This window comes from Mustela nigripes, chromosome 12, assembly GCF_022355385.1.
Source record: "Mustela nigripes isolate SB6536 chromosome 12, MUSNIG.SB6536, whole genome shotgun sequence".
Lineage (NCBI taxonomy): Eukaryota > Metazoa > Chordata > Mammalia > Carnivora > Mustelidae > Mustela > Mustela nigripes.
Genome location: NC_081568.1, coordinates 113,323,075 through 113,339,520, shown reverse-complemented (window position 1 = coordinate 113,339,520; position 16,446 = coordinate 113,323,075). Strand labels below are relative to the sequence as shown.

At 38.7% G+C, this 16,446-nt stretch overlaps 1 protein-coding gene and 1 non-coding gene across 4 annotated transcripts in view; both read right to left on the bottom strand.

Annotated features, from left to right (window-relative positions):
* The window catches only part of POLR3G (RNA polymerase III subunit G), a 107,581-nt gene that overhangs the window by 80,581 nt on the left and 10,554 nt on the right, over positions 1-16,446 (bottom strand). The gene's annotated exons all lie outside the window — the stretch shown is intronic.
* Positions 6,506-6,576, bottom strand: LOC132029004 (small nucleolar RNA SNORD36). Its single transcript, XR_009407644.1, has one exon. It is a non-coding gene; the product is annotated as a small nucleolar RNA SNORD36 (small nucleolar RNA).

Sequence of the window (16,446 nt, the reverse complement as noted above, 5' to 3'; positions counted from 1 at the left end):
TTGATTCAGTTTATGACCCTTGTATAAAATGATAAATCTTTTATTCTGAAAATGGTTCCATGGCCATGATCACCATGCCACTCCTGGGCAGTGTGTGAGAGGTAAGGAGAAGGAAGATGTATTACTATGCATATTCATTCTCCTCCTAAAGCACCCTCATTCAGGTTACGACAGATCCTGCTGTGGTTGTATGGAAAATAACAATAGATTCAAAGTTTTGAGTAAGATTTGATTTTGTCACCTAATAAGAAAACTGTGCACAGGAAGAGTGTGATGTGGGCACACACGAGCCAAACTGTATGATCACCCTCCGAATTCCTTGGCTATCTTTGATAAGTATGCAATCTATCTTTACATCTACTGAGAGGGAAAGATGAAAAGAAGACACCCGATTTCCTTTTGGGTACAGTAAGTTGGGGGAAGGGAGGAAGAAGTAATGCAAAAGATGACTCTAGGTTTCTGGTTTGATTCTACTCATCTCATCTCCTTGGTGATACTGTTTCCTCTTTTTAATTGGGAAGACTTGTCTTTTGCTCCTATGACAAACACATTATCTCACTATAGAAGATGCTGCTAATGCTAAGCACATACTCCCTCAGTGCCCTCCAGAAATCACCTAGAGCCAGAGGTAGTCTGTCAAGTTCTTTAACACAACATTGAGACTATTATTTTCAGATTCCAATCCTTATTACTGTAAAGGCTGAGCCTGAGACTTGCCTGCCGGAACATGTTTCTTCTCCCTTTACTAAGCATGGTAGTCGTGTATAATTTAGAAGTTGGGCCGATCACCCTTGAATGAGGGCAAACGTAATGACATAAGGGCAGAAAGTAGTATGATAGATAAACTTTTTTTTTTTTAAGATTTTATTGTGTGGGTACCTGGATGGCTCAGTCTGTTGAGCACCCAACATTTAGTTCAGGTCAAGATCTCAGGGTTTTGGGACTGAGCCCCAAGTCAGACTCTGTGCTTAGCAGGGAGTCTGCTTGAAATTCTCTCCCTCTGCCCTTCCCCCTGCTAGCTCTTTTTCTTTCTCTCAAACAAATACATCTTAAAAAAAAAAAAAAAAAGATTTGGGGCACCTGGGTGGCTCAGTCTGTTAAGTGTCTGACTCAGCTTAGGTCATGATCTCAGGGTGGTGGGATCAAGCTCTCAGTGAGAAGTCTCCCCTCTCCCTCTATAACATCCCCTGCCCCAGTTGCACTGTTTCTTTCTAAAATAAATAAATGAAGCTTAAAAATACTTTAGTTTTAAGTAATAATCTCTACACTCAGTGTGAGTCTCAACCTTACAATCTGAGACCAAGAGTCATCAGCTCCACCCACTGAGCCAGCTGGGTGCCCTTAGATCAACTACTCTTTACTCTCTGCTCTACTTGTCAGGTTCCCTGAGCACTTTCATGGGTTTAATTTCTGGTTGAGAATTTAAAGTGTGAGTGACGAAAGGAAAAGGGTGACTGCCATTTGAGGTCATTAAAAATACTATATACAGGGGCGCCTGGGTGGCTCAGTGGGTTAAAGCCTCTGCCTTCAGCTCAGGTCATGATCCCAGGGTCTTGGGATCGAGCCCCGAGTCGGGCTCTCTGCTCAGCGGGGAGCCTGCTTCCTCCTCTCTCTCTCTCTCTGCCTGCCTCTCTGCCTACTTGTGATCTCTGTCTGTCAAATAAATAAATAAAATCTTTAAAAAAAAATACTATATCCAGAACTCAGCAGCAACTCTTACTTTTCTCTCCTTTCCTATAATGTTAATAACCCATACTAAAGGGAAACATCAAGGAAGAGCATTAGAAATCAGAAGATCTAAACTCAATTCCTTTACTAATTAGCTATGTGCCTTTTAGCAAATCACCCAACTTCTCAAAACCTTGCTTGTTGTCAATGAGAAGAAGGGTTTCAAGTAACTTGATTTGTAAGTTCCTTTCTAGTTTTACCATTTCTGTGATTCTATCTAATCCTGAGTTAGAGTTTTTTAGATGAAGGAGCTTCATATACTATTCTGCTTTCCTACTCCTTGCACATATTTTGTACTTTCCTCAGTTCATGCCTTTTTCCTTTTTTGTTTTTCCGATCTGGAATGATTTTTCTTCTCTTACAAAATTTTGACCCAACTTTTAAAAGATCCTTTGTCTTAATGACTGCAAAAATAATTGTGCCTCTGAATTCCTGAGCATTTATTATCACACCACTCATTCATATGGCACTTAGCACTTACAGCACAAGAAAACTCTGCATGAGACATTACAATAGGCATAGAATATAGAATTAATTAAACCAGAGAAGTGGTTTGAACCGTAGTTCTCAACATGTGGTGGACAAATCACATGGAGTTCTATGACTCTCTGCTTTTCTCTCTCACTGATCAGACCCACACTAGTGTGTCATAACACTCCAGGTTGATATAATTAGTATATAAATGAACTCAAATACTTATATAGGCCATAATTCACAAAATGAAACAGAGCATTTGCAATAAAATACTGAGTGAAGAGGACTCTGGCAAAAATGAGAGCTCAAGTCCCACAGAAAGAGGGCAGCAATGACTTTGTTGTGAAGGGAGTGCAGCATCTGTGATGCTAAATGTTGGCTTCTTTAAGGAAGCCAGAAATCAAAAGTTTTTGTTTATCATTCACGGTTTTCAAATGTTAGTAACAAAATGAAACATTTAAGTATACCTCCTGTAGGTCTTATTTAGCTGGTAGGAGGTCTCTGGTCTCTGGTCATCTCTTTCTCAGGCCACTGTGGGCTGGCTTTTTCAGTGACATTACTCTCCCAAAAGGTTCCTATTACCAGTTTTGTGACCCAAAACAAGGAACTTAACTTGTTCCAGAACGAGTTTTTTGCCTACTCACCTCACAGAATGTATGAATAGCAAATGAGAAAACACCTATAAGAGATAGCACACAGATATAGGCACAAAGCCCTCCATGCTTGTTTGTTCCTGCTCTGCTTGAACCACACTGCAATTCAGCTTCCTCCATTGACATGGTATAACTTTATTTAAACATCTGTGTGCCATCTGCCCTCTACCAACACCCACTCTTCTCTCCTCACTTTCTGAGTTCTAACTCTTTGAATAGAGTGCCCTCTCAAGTTGTGTGTTAAGTTCTTTGAGGATAAGAACTATCCTAGTTTTCCCTCCACATTTAAAAAAAATATTGATATTCTAGAAAATTTCATTCATATACAAATAAAGAATACTGGGTACTCATTCATCCTCAATAATTTTCAACATATATCCAATTTTGTTTCATCCACACCCCACCAAATCTCTGCCCTCCCACCACTGCACAAACAGTGGATTATTTTAATCTATCGACATGACATCATCTTCTTTGTAAATAATTCAATGATTATACAGTTTTGTAAGTAGTGTGTAGAAAACAGAATGGTCTTGTGGAAAGATTCTTAAGGATGATGGGGGAAGGGAAGGATAAGCAGGATAGAACCGAAATATGTATTCCTAAAAGATAGGAATTCTTTTCAAGTAGAAAACCTGTGTGAGCCAACATTAAACAGCTGAACAAAATACATCTATGGGCAAAATCTGGTCATAAGGCCATAAATTTGCAAACTTTGCTACAAATAATAACTGTGGAGAAGGGTAAGCAGTTAGGGTTGAACTCAAAATAGAGTCAAGTTAAAGGAAGAAATCTTCTCCAATTACCAGGTAAACCTGGGAGTTTAAGGAATTTTCTACTTTAAAGTTCTCATAATTAGAAGAAAAACTCAAAGTGCATTTTGCATAAATCTTGATTGGCAATAGAAATGCTATCTGACTATTTAAATTAATCCAATCTGGCTCTTGACATCAACAACTTATTAAATGTGCTCTTGTTGAAGTTATTAATTTTGCTAAGTCCAACTCAGTTGACCCCTTCCTCCTACCTGGTTTCCAACACAGCATTTTCTCCTGGTTTCCCTTCTACCACATTGGCAATACCATTTCACATGCCCAGGATTTGGTCTTGAACTTATTTTTGTTTACACGCACACACTGTTTCTAGCTGATTGTATCTGGTTAAATGGCTTTGACTGCCATCTAAAAACTGATGACTCTTTTTTTTTTTTTTAAGATTTTATTTATTTGACAGACAGAGATCATCATAAGTAGGCAGAGAAGCAGTCAGAGAGAGAGGAGGAAGCAGGCCCCCTGCTGAGCAGAGAGCCTGACTTGGAGCTCTATCCCACTGGGATCATGACCCAAGCGAAAGGCAGAGGATTTAACCCTCTGAGCCATCCAGGCACCCCAAAACTGATGACTCTTAAATTTATTCCTAGATTTTACTCTTCTTTGAGGCTCTATATACCCATACACATATTTATACATACATACATTTTAGAATTTTACCAATATAAAGGATATATTGCACAGACTTATAAATAATAATGTAGACAATATTCCTTATTGTAAATTCCACATAACATATTAGTTCTTGCAGAATTCTTTCATGGATTTTTGTTAAACTCTTGAATCTGTATTGAACCTACAGTTTCAGCTGATGAGTAGGCATACTTCCATTATGAATGTCGGCTAATTCTTTTCACTATGACAATAAGTAAGATGATAGTCCCAAGTTTCCACTGATTACAGAATTCTCTCTGTTCCTGGATTATGTCAAGCTCATTCCTATTTCAGGTCTTCTGCATTTACTCTTCCTCTTCTCTCCTTCAGTTCTTCACAAGACCGGCTTCTGATTCTAGCTCATGTCAGGTTTTTCCTGACCACCCTAACCAAGCAGCTTTACTTACTTCAGCTATCCTCTATTCCTTTGTTCTCCTTTATTTTCGTCATAGGGATTTTGCAGTTACCAGTTCTGAAAGAGCAACGTATGTGTCTCTGTATGTATTTATTTCTTTGAACGGATGATGCCTGCTTATGACAAAAAAAATTGCAACAGTGCAAAAATATATCCAGGGGATTTCCACTTTCAGGAAGATGGAGTAGATGGATATACTTTTCCAATTTATAGCTAAGGACATCAGGCTCCAATAAACAACATGGTGATGAGTTCTCTGGGTTTTCTTTTTGCTGAACATATACCAGAATGGGTGCTGGAGAAGCCAGCAGGCCTGGAATTACCAATGGGCACCTATAGAAAAAGTCCCAACAAAAGCTGCTTCCTTGAGCCAAAGCACCAGGAAAAGGGAAGCCTAGTAGGACAGAAAACTTTTAGAAAATAACCTATTTACCTTAGAAGAAACTATGACCCCACCCCCACCCATATCAGCAAAGACCAAGTGGATAACCTAGACTTCATGTAATTATAGCTTTATCTTCCAATAGGCTGCCCTCCCCATAGGCAAAATTTGTTAAGATTCCCAATCATATAGTTGCCCCCACTTCCTTGGAACCCTCAAAATCACACAACCAAAGTGAAGTCCTTTCTCACACTCTCTAAGAGAGTTCCCTCATGATGTATGAAGGAGGGAAAAAAACAACCCAAAATAAAAGAACTCAACTTGGGGCACCTGGGTGGCTCAGTGGGTTAAAGCCTCTGCCTTCGGCTCAGGTCATGATTCCAGGGTCCTGGGATGGAGCCCCACATCGGGCTCTCTGCTCAGCAGGGAGCCTGCTTCCCCCTCTCTCTCTGCCTGCCTCTCTGCCTACTTGGGATCTCTCTCTCTGTGTGTCAAATAAGTAAATAAAATCTTTAAAAAATAAATAAATAATAAAATTAAAAAAAATAAAAGAACTCAACTTGTTCAACTACAGGTATTTCTGGTAGCTTTTGGCTGAAAAGGATCAACATTGTGAAGTGGCTATAATCTCTCATTATTATTATTATTTTAATAATAGTATGTTATCTATACCGGTCTGAACTTTTTTTTTTATTATACTTAATGAAATATTCCAAAAATATTACATATTAGTATCTATAGATGTGTCTTATTCTTTTTAACAGGTTTATAATAATTCCATGCTATGGATGTAAATCAGTATATTTTACCTGTCTTCTGTTCATGGACAGTTAATATTTTCCCAAACTTTTTCTTTTCTTTCTTTTTTTTAAAGAGATCTTTTTATTACTTTTATGTACAGAAAATTCAACAGCACACACTTAGCCCAGTTTGGTGGCCTGTTCTTTAGCCTTTTCCTCCTTCAACTTGGAAATGCAAACCACCAACCTTGGACTCAGGATGTTGCCTCCCTCGTGACAATGAATCTCGTCATATCTGTCACTGGAATTGGTTCTGAAAGCTTTGGCCACCTTAGCCAGAGCTCTTTTGTCTGTTGGGTTAAACTGTCTGAATGTGATAGTGGTGCAGGCCTAGTTGTGGACTAGATGCCCCAGGCTGGCCTTCCTGTTAATAATGGCATAAGGAATCCCTGTCTTACAATACAGGGCAGGAAGGAAGACAACTAATTCAATGGGATCCACATCATGTGCAATTACTACCCGCTGAGATCTATTGTTTGCCACTAAGGTGGTGACAGCATTAACCCTAGAACACACAATCAATTTGCATGAACACTCAGTTCACAAAAGCAGCTCTACTGTGGGCCAGCTATGATTCAGGGTTAAAAAGCTCAAATTTTACTCTTCACAGATTCCATGTGAACCAATCTTTTTCTTTCATAAGCTGTAATGAATAGCTTTGCACATACGTTATGTACAAATATATCTACAGAATAATTTCTAGGAAGTATATTCAAAGTGGTTCAAAGCGTATTTTAAATTTTGATATGTTTGATCTCCAAGCCTTGCCCTAAATGACCTAATGACCTAGAAAGAACATTTAAGGAAGACTTCCTGCTAATTCTCCATAGTAAGTTTGTAATTCCAAACTCTGATCTTTGCAAATCCAGCAAGACTGGTATCTCACTACAGTTCATTTTAACATTTTCCTTATTTTTTTTTTAATTTTTTTTTTTTTAAGATTTTATTTATTTATTTGACAAAGATCACAAGCAGGCAGAGAGGCAGGCAGAGAGAGAGAGGAAGGGAAGCAGGCTCCCCGCTGAGCAGAGAGCCCGATGTGGGACTCGATCCCAGGACCCTGAGATCATGACCTGAGCTGAAGGCAGAGGCCTTAACCCACTGAGCCACCCAGGCGCCCACATTTTCCTTATTTTTTAAAGAAGCTGAACAAGTTGAAGGAAAATGATAAATGGTTAACTTGCTGAGATCACAATCCTGCAAGACAGGAGTCTCCCTTGGTTTGCAAGTGTCCTTGAGATTTACAAACAAAGAAGTTACCTTATCAATAGCCCAATTTCCAGGGACACAGAACTCAGTTCCTCAAGCCCTAATGTCACCCTCCCCTCCATGAAAAACGGAAGGAGGCAGAGGTAGAAGGAAAAGTAAATAAAGTTAAATTTCTTTTAAACCTAAATCTCATTAACAAGGATGCTTGATAGCAGGAATGTAACATTCCACCAGGAGACTCCCAATTGTCTTTACTTGATAAGTAACCAGGCCTTCAATATCTTGACAATGCTTTTTTCCGCATGCGTGGGCTAACCGGCCAGTTCTGCTTCTGTAAGATTGCTTTGTCTGCTTTCACGCGGGGTCCCCTGACCCAATTCACTGACGCCAAGTATGCCTGTTCAAACTGTCAATCAATCAGCTCAGCCCCACCTGAAACTTGTTTGTACCTGTCTATAAAAACCCTGCACCAACCCAGCTCTGGACCTCTCGGCGTTATCCGCAACGAGCCGCGCAGAGGTCCAGGTTCGAACCTGCAATAAGCGACCCTTGCTGATCGGCTTTGACTTACTTGGCTTTGACTCACGTCTCTGGTGGTCTTTTAAGGTGGGGGTAATATTCAATTGGCATTTCAAAGTCATATTGATGAAGTTCTAGAACCTAGGTGAGGTTTGGTGGGCTGAGGTCCGGAGCCGATGACCAAGAAAGAATTCTCGAGACATCTTTGGTGCACGGGGACAGGACCCGTGGGCAGGAAGAGCTGCTGCCCCGGGTTGTGAGGGATGGCAGGTTATGTACCCTGCTGTTGGGGGAAGGTGAGGGGAAGGGAGGTTTCAGTGGAGTTTTCATATGCTAAAGAGGGCCTACAAGGTGCCAGGATATTCCAGGCCTGCCGGAGGCCTTGCCCTTGCTGCTGGATCAATGTTGTCTTTAGACCAGCCATTAACATTTAAGATAGTTGGGAGACTTTTTGGTGGGGTGTCACAATCCTGCTATCAATCGTCTTTGTTAGTGAGATTTAGGACATTTGTAAGCCAAGGGAGACTCCTGTCTAGCAGGATTGTGAGCTCTGCAAGTTAACTATTTGCTTATTGTTCGTGGCAGTCAGGGCTGCCTGAGGGATGCTACACTTATGGAGGGGAAAGGGTGAAGAGGGGGTGCTAGGTGCCAGCTTTTGCTTTGTCCTCAGCCAGCCTCCTGCTCCCTCATCAATATGTTTACAAACTATGTGTACATCTTTTTATGTGAGCTGTCTTCTCGTATACAGTTGATGCTTGAACAACATGGGAGTTAGGGGCACTGCCATCCTTCCCATGGCTGTGCAGTTGAAAGTCAACATAGAGCTTTTGAATCCTGCAAATCTTAACTAGTAATAGTTAAGTTGGCCTTCTGTTAACAAGAGCCTTACTAACATAAACAGTCTATTAACACATCTTTTATATGTTATATGTATTATATACTCGATTTTTACAATAAAGTAAGCTAGAGAAAAGAAAATGTTATTAAAAAGCCTTTAGTAAGAGAAAGTATATTTATGTTATTTATTTTTTAAAAACACACATATAAGTGCGCCCCCACAGTTCAAACCTGTGTTATTCAAGGGTTAACTGTATTTTTACATTGTTGTAATACAGAAATATATTATGCACTATATGTTATTATAACATATAATACATTAATATTACAATATATAATATAATATACAACCTAAGTAATCTTTAGCTTTCTTTTTTTTTTTTTAAAGATTTTATTAATTTATTTGACAGAGAGAAAGATCACAAGTAGGCAGAGAGTCAGGCAGAGAGAGAGGAGGAAGCAGGCTCCCGCTGAGCAAAGAGCCTGATGTGGGGCTCGATCCCAGGACACTGAGATCATGACCTGAGCCGAAGGCAGCGGCTTAATCCACTGAGCCACCCAGGCGCCCCTAGCTTTCTTATTGTACATAGTATTTTATAGTCTATCAAATTTTCACTTGCAGTTTATTATGTAATTTAGGAATAAGCATATATTTCCTCACCCTATCCTATGAAAGCTACTGTCTTGATTCTTAGTTTCTTATATCTACATTTACAAAATTTACCTTTACTTTAATGATCAGCTATTGACTGGCTTAAGCCCCAAATATAAATTTTTTAGTGTTTCCTTTCTCTTCTAGTCAGCAGTTCCCACATTTTGCTCTTTAGTCAAAATACTTTTTCTCTTTTTGTTTAATAGCCTAATTTATTCTCCCTCCCTCCTGGTCTCCCTCCTCCCCACCTCTCTCTCTTTCTCTTTTTCCCCCTCTCTTTCTTTTCATATCTAAGCTGTTGCCACAGTAATCACGGTATATAATTAGATGCCCCAATTTTGGGAGGAATGAGAATTTTTTCAGGAACATTATGATTTATTAAACTAAAAGAACCATTATTTCCCTCTTGCTCTTGATGGTGTCTGCCTATAGTATGTAGATGGTAGCTAAAAATAACCCTGTTAATTTCTACCTCTATATCGCATTCAGGAGGATGTTTAGTGCCTCATTACTAATGAGAATTCATCAAAAAATACAAAATCCTTTGTTTTTTACTGTTGTGATAAGACCACCATTTGGACATCAAAGACATCCTATAAATCTATAAATGTGAATATCTAAATACAACTTGTTTGGTTTTAAGAAATGTAAAGTCAGATAAAAGAGGTTATGAAATTTCATGTTTAACCAAAGCTCACAAAAGGGGTTAAAAGACCACAGCTGGTTACTAAATATTTTGATTTGGGGAATAGATCTGAGATTAATAAGTCATTTTCAGTTTTATCTAAAGCTTCATAGGAAAAATTTCAATCCATCAAAATAATTCAAAAGCTAGATGGTTTATTTTTTAAGTGGAAAGCAGCTTCTTAATAAGGACTTGTAGATTCTACTTCACTTTCATTATATTTTTCAGCATATTTTTATCTTGAATATTGTGCTCTTTCCAGTCAACAGTATTGCAGTCTATCTGTATTCACTGCTGAAAGCAAAAAGTGTGCATAATCTTAGACATAAACGTGCCTCACTATAAGGTCCTTAGTTCTGGGCACAAGAAGCCTTGAGAGCCCCATGCTTTGGAGCCCATTCTGGCCCTTCTGTGCTGTATTCCACATGTGGTGAAGAGTCCCAGGCACCTCAGGCGATACAGCCACCTGAAGGGTAGCAAAATATTCTACCTCAAAATATGCCTCTTTGACATAAATAAAAAGTACATACATAAAAAGTATTTTGAACTGAAAGCAAGGCCAATGCCATTGGAGAGCACAGCCCAAGTATAATGGTGGCCAAATGGCTGCTATTTGTCAAAGGTGAGAACGGACTTTGGATTTTCAGGCTGGAGTATCCACCCATATACACTGGAGGCTCCTCCCAGTGTAGGACAGAACTGCAAGAAGAAAGAAAAGGCTGACTTGGTCTGGCTCTTCCCACATTACCAGGAATCAGTTTGTAAAACCAAAGAATCAGCCTTCCTCTTCTTTTTTTTTTTTAAGATTTTATTTATTTATTTGACAGAGATCACAAGTAGACAGAGAGGCGGCAGAGAGAGAGAGAGAGAGAGAGAGAGAGAGGAAGCAGGTTCCCTGCTGACAGAGAGCCCAGCATGGGGCTCGATCCCAGAACCCTGAAATCATGAACTAAGCCAAAGGCAGAGGCTTAACCCACTGAGCCATGCAGATACCATAGACTCAGACTTCTAATTTCAAACCTAGACTCAGGTCATTATGAAGTTGTATTTGTCAAAGTAGGAGGACAAAACATATTTTATTTAATAGCTCATTAGGTTGATGTATAACTTTAAAATATTTATACATAAGGTATATGAGGCCTCATTTGCACTAGCCCCCACAGATGTTAAAGAAGTGCCTAGGTTCCCTACTCTCCATGGGGTCTTTTATTCTGACTCCAGATTATTCTATTTTTCAAGTTATTTGTGAAGGGTAATTTTCAGCAACTCTAGTCCTTTTCAAAGGGGAACTAGTATTCATCGATTATCTTATGTGAATACTTTATATACATTAGCTTATTTAATCTTCCTAGCCACTCTGTGAGGTGAGTGGAATTTATATCACAGGGATGAGAAAACTCAAGAAGTAGAGTAAGTTGCTCAGATTTCAAAGCTAAATGAAATAGTTAATTGGCTTCATCAAGCCCTCTACTCTACCTCCTGTGGTCCTTTCCCCTCAGCTCCTAACTTTAGTGGATATCCTTACTTTATATTTTCCTAAAGAGACAGAGAAAGGGTCTGTGAAAATCCCTGTTATCTTCTATTTTACAGTCCTTTAGTTTTTTCACCCTCCTTCTCTTTCTTTGCTTTATCTTCCCTTTCTTTATTTAGACAATTCTCCATTTTTTTTACTCCAAGATGTTTAGTCTTACCAACTTTCTATTCTCCCTCACTCCCATCTTCAATGTGTACCTCTCCACTGGCTTCTTCTCCCCTAACGAAGCATTCCCTATTCTAAATTTTTTTTAAAGATTTTATTTGTTTGAGAGAGAATGAGTGAGAGAGAGCACGAGAGAGGAGAAGGTCAGAGGGAGAAGCAGACTCCCTCAAGGAGCTGGGAGCCCGATGTGGGATTCGATCCTGGAAGTCTGGGAGCCTGACTGAGCCGAAGGCAGTCGCTCAACCAACTGAGCCACCCAGGTGCCCTGCATTCCCTATTCTAAAAGAATTTTTAAAACAACCTTCTTTTACTTGTTGATATCTTTATTAATTCCTTAATTTTATGTTTCTCTTCACAAATTTCTTCAAAGTGAAGTTAATTCCTACTGCTTTATCACCCCTTAACCTTTTATAGGCTAGACTATTTTCCTTAACTCTGCAAAAATTGCAATCAAAGGCCTTGTAGAAACTATTATTTTTGACAGATAACCTTAATAAGACGCATAAAGTGCATTAATTTTAAGTACACAGATGATTTTTAGGTGTCCATACACCCTTGACACCACCATGCAGATCAAGATGTAGAGCATTTCTAACACTCTCTAAAGTTCTTTTATGTCCTTTTCAATATAAGCTACCACTATCCATCCCTGCTTACCCAGAGGTAACCTCTATTCTGAAAACTATGAACATTGATTAGACCTGCCAGTTGTTGAGCTTTATATAAATGGAATCATGTATAACATACTCATCATGTACTCTTTTCTATCTTACTTATTTCTCTAAAAACAACATTCATGAATATGAATCTTATTGTTATGTTCCCATTAGCTTTGTGTGTTTTTCTTTATCACTGGTAGTATTCCTTTAAATGAGTTTACCTCTAATTGTTCTTTTACATGTTAATGGAAATTTGGGGGTGTTTCCAGTATGGGGTTAGTATGAATAAAGCTGCAACAAACATTCTTGTGAAAATTTTTTTGGGAGAACATACCACTACTCTTGGATATATACCTAGGAGTGAAATTGCTGTGTCATAAGGTAAGTGAATGCTTTAACATTAGTAGAGACAGACAATCTTACAAAATGGATCTATTATTTTACATTCCTGTCAGCAATCTTTGAGAGTTGGTCCACATCCTTTTTCATAATTTGATATTATTAGTCTTTTAAATTTTTAAAATTTATTTTAACATTACCCATTTTAGTGTGTTTGTGATAATATTCACTGTGATTTTAACTTGTATTTTCCTGATAACTAATGATGTTGAACACCTTTTCATATGCTTATTGGCCTTTAGATACCCACTTTTGCAAACTGCTTGTTTGAATCTTTTATCCAATGTTCTTATTGACCTTTCAGTCTTTTTATAATTGATTTGTAATGCTTTATCATATATATATATATATATATTGTAAATGTTTTCTTCCACTCCATGTCTTCCCGTTTTACTTTTTGAATGGTGTCTTTGATGAGCAGAAAATTTAAATTTTGAGGATGTCAATTTATCAGGTTTTATTTTTATGATTAATGCTTTTTAAGTCCTGCTTAAGAAATTTTATCTGCCTCAAAGTCCTGGAGATATTATACTACATTTTCTTTTAAAAATTTTTCAAGTTTTTCTTTCATATAGAAATCTATTATCCAACTCAAGTTAATTTTTGTGTTTGTGAGAAATGGGAATCATGTCCACTTCTTTTTTGTGTGATGTTTGGTTGCTATAGCACCATTTATTGGAAGGTCTCTTTCCACTGACTTGCACCGGTGTCTTTATAATTAATCAACTGATTGTAGGACTAGGTCTACTCTATTGATACATTTTCCTATCCTTTCTCCAATGTCATACTCTCTTAATTATTGTGATTTACCAAGTTTGAAAACCAGAAGCCTTTTCTCAAACCTTATTCCTGCTCATTTTCTGTGCAATACATGAATTTGCCTACCATTCACATTTTTCATAGGGATAAATAGGCATAAGAATCAGGGAGATTTGTCTTTAAAATATGGCTCCAGGGACGCCTGGGTGGCTCAGTTGGTTAAGCAGCTGCCTTCGGCTCAGGTCATGATCCCAGCGTCCTGGGATCGAGTCCCACATCGGGCTCCTTGATTAGCAGGGAGCCTGCTTCTCCCTCTGCCTCTGCCTGCCATTCTGTCTGCCTGTGCTCGCTCTCTCCCCCTCTCTCTCTCTGATAAATAAAAAAATATATATATATGGCTCCAGTGCTACATGATGGTGATGTGGGATCATATGAAAGTTTACAAAAAACTATAGAAAACTTGGAAATAATGCCAAAGGATAGCTATATGTTATTCTGGAATATTGCTTAATAGTTCCACACAAAGAGAATTTAATTCTCTAGGAGGTTTACCTTTGTTTGTTAGTTGTTACTGATTAGAGCTAAAACTGTGTAAAATGCTAACCTATAGATTTTGCCCTCTAGAGATACAAAACCTTTTTGTCTGGTAGAGAATGCAACTCCAAAATCTATAGTTATTTTGACTTGTAGGACATTAACTTGTATGACATTGTAATTTAGCCAACTTATTTCAGCGTGCCCTTTGTTACTGTCTAGGTATACTGAGTTTTTCTATTTTTTCTGTGAATTAGCTTTCTTATATTGCTGGCCTCCTCATTACAAATTTAAATAGATCTTAGAAGCGCCTGGGTGGCTGAGTCAGTTAAGTGCCCAAGTCTTGATTTTGACTCAGGTCATGATCTCAGGATGTTAGATCAAGGCCCATGCTGGGCTATGTGCTGGGCACGAAGCCTGCTTAAGATTTTTTCTCTCCCTCTCCTTTTGCCCCTTCCCCTACCTGTCTTTCTCCCTGCCAAAAATGGTAGATTTTAAAAACATATTCATTCTGTATTTGCATAATAGTCATATATTTAAATTTTAAAAATTCTCAAATTTGAGAATAATGAGGAGTTTAATATTATTCCAAGGACTTATACAAACTAGATGACTGGTGATGCCATTACCCAGGATAGAGAATACATAAGTATTTTATTTTATTTATTTATTTTAAAGATTTTATTTATTTATTTGACAGACATAGATCACAGGTAGGCAGAAAGGCAAGAAGAGAGAGAGGAGGAAGCAGGCTCCCTGCTGAGGAGAGAGATTGATGCGGGGTTCAATCCCAGGACCCTGGGATCATGACCTTAGCTGAAGGCAGAGGCTTTAACCCACTGAGCCACTCAGGTGCCCCTACGTAAGTATTTTAGATGAAGATAATTATTTTTGTTTTGGTATATTCTTTTCTATTATGATGGAAATGCATGACACGAGTGGAAATCTAGGTTTAAAGATTGCGAATAGGGGGTTAGCAGAAAAAATTTTGAGCAATTTTGGAGTTATCACTATGTAGGAGGTAAGAGTGCTATAGTATGGGTGCCTGGGTGGCTCAGTGGGTTAAGCCGCTGCCTTTGGCTCAGGTCATGATCTCAGGGTCCTGGGATCAAGTTCCGCATCGGGCTCTTTGCTCAGCAGGGAGCCTGCTTCCCTCTCTCTCTCTCTCTCTGCCTGCCTCTCTGTCTACTTGTGATCTCTTTCTGTCAAATAAATAAATAAAAATCTTTAAAAAAAAAGTGCTATAGTATGAAACTATTAAGAACATCATTCTCAAAACAAACGAACTACTGGGCAGTGGATAAAGAAAAGCAGTCAAAGGAAATTATAAAGAAGTAGTAAAAAGCAACCATGACAGTAATTTTAAGGAGTGGTCAACATGCAGATGCAACCCAAAGAGCAACAGGAAGAGAACTGAAGAGAAGCAATTGAACTGAGCAATTAAGAAGTCTTTGGTGACCTAGTGAAAGCACTTTCAGTAGAGGTGAATGTAAGTCAGATTTGCTGTGGGTTGAGAGAAAATGAGATATGAGGAAATGGATGCTATGAGTATAGATTAATGTTTCAGGAAGTTTGGCTCTAAAGCCTAAATCAGATCACAATAATTCACTGGTTAAAACCTGCTGATGGATTTCCATTACACTTGAAATAAAATGTATCCCTCATCATGAACTACTCTACTCTATATAATTAGGACTCTACTTATCAGTCCAACTTCTTGGACCATTCCACCACTCTTATTATACTTCAAACTTAATGAATTCTTTCCTTTCCTTGATTGTGCCAACCTTGTTCCTCACTCAGGGCCTTTGCCATTTCCTCTTTTGGGTATACTCTCCCTTCAGACTTTAGCAAGGCTTGTGCAACAAAAGGAAGATATATTGGTCAGATCTCCCTCTGTGATGAGTATAGTTAACACATTTTGGCTGCCATATTTTCAAATCTACTCACACTGAGGCTACATTTACCCTGGGCTGAATCTAGCTGACAACTGAGTACAGAACGGGTACTAGAGCTTGGCTGTTCCTGCCTAACGCAAGACTCCTCACAACAGGGCCTTTATCCTTCACAGATGTTTCCTAGTCTCTTTCATGACACCTCCTATCTTGTCATCCTCAATTCAGAAGACCTAAATGGATACAGTGGCAGTCGTTTAATATCATAGACCTTCTCAATACTATAGTTCTCAACCCATGGTTAGCTGCTATTCCATCGTCGTCTTATGTCTTTCCTACATAGAATTTATCATTGTACCTTTTAAGTTTTTATTATTTATTTTATTTATTTATTTTTTTTAAGATTTTATTTATTTATTTGACAGATAGAGATCACAAGTAGGCATGAAAGACCCGCGGAAAGACCCGCGGATCCCCTTACCCAAGAATCCAACACTGCCACTGGATACAAACGAGAATATGAGACAGGAGACAAGAATGCTGGCCAGCTTACCTCCCAGTGGGAGTCAGTTGGATCCGTGGGCAGGAGTCCGATGATCTCGGTGGGACCTCCAAATGAAAGACCCGCGGATCCCCTTACCCACGAATCCAACACTGCCACTG